The sequence below is a fragment of the Pteropus vampyrus genome, unplaced genomic scaffold (assembly GCF_000151845.1).
Source record: "Pteropus vampyrus isolate Shadow unplaced genomic scaffold, Pvam_2.0 Scaffold1228, whole genome shotgun sequence".
NCBI lineage: Eukaryota > Metazoa > Chordata > Mammalia > Chiroptera > Pteropodidae > Pteropus > Pteropus vampyrus.
The window spans coordinates 4,199-6,991 of record NW_011890009.1 but is presented as its reverse complement, the minus strand read 5'-3'; the positions used below and the strand labels follow the sequence as shown (position 1 = coordinate 6,991).

General features: G+C 38.0%; 1 pseudogene; it reads left to right on the top strand.

Moving 5' to 3' along the window:
• Positions 1-1,852: 1,852 nt before the first annotated feature.
• LOC105310151 lies at positions 1,853-2,328 on the top strand (annotated as a pseudogene).
• The last annotated feature ends 465 nt before the right edge of the window (positions 2,329-2,793 follow it).

The window sequence follows — 2,793 nt, the reverse complement described above, 5'->3', positions numbered from 1 at the left end:
GATTACTTCTTTATGAGCAGTAAGAAGAGTTGGCATGATTCAGACACTGTAGTTTGCAAGCAAGAAATGACAAACATACTCCACAATAATAATGATGGTAAGCTAAGCCATTCTCACAGCTTGAGATGCCCTCTCTTCTTCTCTTCTGTACAAACACTCCTCTGTCCATAGTAGTGAAAGTGGAGTGTCACATTCTCTGAGAAACACCTCCCCAGATCCCACTTATCTCTGCCTTCCTCAAACTCCAGATTCCTTTGGAGGTGTCTGTCTACAGTGGAGCCCCCCTCCTCCATAGAAGCTCCTTTTTTGCTGGTCTCGTTGACATTTTCTCTCCGTGGCACATCATAGCACCTGGTACAGCGAAGATCCAATTTAGACTTATAGAGAGGGCCCCATAGCCCTGAGAACAACCCTGTGACTGATCGGAATAGGAAATCTTGTGTTGGTGTTCAAGAGTGTGCTGACATTGGCTGGGCAGGGCCACTGGGATCGGCAGTCACCATGGTGATGTGTTGCTCCCTTGGAACTGCATGTGAAATGATGAGTGTTCATTTTCTGGGGAGATTGTTCTTGACTTTTATCTGATTAATAAAAAGATCTCATGTTCTGACTTAAAGTCAAAAACTCCAGCTTATGAACCTAGGTGACCTCAGCTAAATAAATCTCTAACGTTTCCTTTTCCCCCTCCCTTTGCCCCTTAAATCTGGTCAATTCGCAGAGCCTCATAAGGAAGAAAAGTATGTAAATTTTCAGTGATTCTTGAATTGTTCACCCTGGGATTCACAAGCAGGAATTCTGACAAAAACAAGTACTGATGTTCTTCTCATTGACAGCAAAAATAAGTTAATTGATGAGATTTTATTTATTTAAGAAGTGTATACTTTTGAAAGGCTCTATGTACATAAAGTAAAATATTAAAATGCCATAAGAATAAAGATTTTATTCTGTGAAGAATGATGTTTTCTTTTGGTTTTTTGGTAGATAGTTTTATCAGATTAAGGAAATCCCTGCTATGAGTAGTTTCAGATGTTGTATATCATAAATGAGAGTTGAACATTATCAAACGCTTTTTCTAAAACTATTGAGATGATATAACTTTTCTCATTTAATCAATTGATTAATGTGATAACTAATATTTACATATTCTCTCTCTTAACCACCCTGGAGTTCCAGAATCAAATCCAACTTGGCCATAGTGCCTTGTCACTGATACATTTGGAGTGCTACTATTTGTTTAGGATTTTTGTGTTGAAACTCCTGAGTGTTATTGGCATGCAATCCCCATTTTCTGTCCTGTCTTGTCTGATTTGGATCAAGTTGATACTATCCTGATAGAATGAGCTGGGCACATAGCATTCCTTTCCAATTCTTTGGATTGATTTTATGTGACACTTTAGATTCTCCTGGCTTCACGTTAGTGATAGCATCCTCTAAGATGGCCACCAATGTTCTCACCTCCTAGTATTTACATGCCTGTGTAATTCCCTCTCCTTGGTGTGGGCCAGATAATGTGACTGGCTTCTAATGAATAAAATATGGCAAAAGATGTGAAATGTCCCTTCTGAAATTAGTTTAAAAAAAGTCCGTGGCTCCAACCAAAAGGATAGTCATCAATGCATCCTTTGGATTCATTTATGACCAAATAGGGGGATTGTGGATGATAAAAAAAGCTCTATAGAAAGTAACCCCATAGGGTGATTGGATCATAGATTCTAACTGGGAAGGTTATCGTAGGTAGTCATGCCACAGGCGAAAAACTTTTTAGTAAAAGATTTATCTTTGGTTGGCGGATAAGTTCAGGCTGAACAACATTTAGTAATCACTGCCTCTATAGAGAACATTCACCATCCTCATGGCTGGAATTTTGTACTCAATAGTTCAGAGGCCCAACAGGCAGACTACAAATTGTGACAAAAGGTGTCGCTTCTTACTTGTACAGATTGGATTTCCCAAAAATTTACCAAGTAAAGACTTCCAGTAAAGTGTTTCAGCCTTCACTTGCAGATCATAAAAAATATGGTAGGGATCCACAGCACTCGCATAAATTGTACATTGTTACCAGAAAAAGCACAAAAAGGCATCCCTATGGGGAAAAAGATGTAATAAGATGCTTGGATTAGAAAAAGCACGTACTTCAAGTTCCAAAAAACATCCCTTCAGTAAATACAAAATTGAAAATGGTTAAATATTTGATAAGAATCAAGTTTCTGAGGTTGCCACAAGGACTTCCAGCAGAGGAGGACATGGCTCACACCTGTCAAGAGCCTTGAGGAGTTAGCAGAGTGGTGGCATCTAAGCCCTGTGAACCAGGACGCAATTAAGTCCTAATGTCAGAGTGGTTTCAGATTGAAAAGTGTAAACTGTTTTTATTTAAAGATGACAAAAAAAACCACTCTCATTAAAATATATTTTAAATGCCACTCAAGGAAAGAAAAAGAAAAGATTTATCTTTGCTTTAAGCAAACCCTGTCTATTATTTCTTGAACCTAGGGTAACTCACCTTTGAAATTCCTCTTTTCAAACCCCTCCTTTTAATGTGTAAACCCTTCTTTCAGATCCCGCCTTCTAAGACTTAACCACCATCAAGAGGGAGAAAATAATCTTAACGATCCTGTAATTCAGCCCTGCTTTTCTTTCTCCCACCTTTATGTAATCTTCCTCACTTTCCCTTCTTAATTTCAAATGCATAAAAGAAACTACAAAACTGTTATGTTCTGGAGCATTTTAAATCTTGCTCTCTGGAATACGTTGTGAGTTTGGATCAAAGAAATTCATTAATTTTTTTGTTTTTAA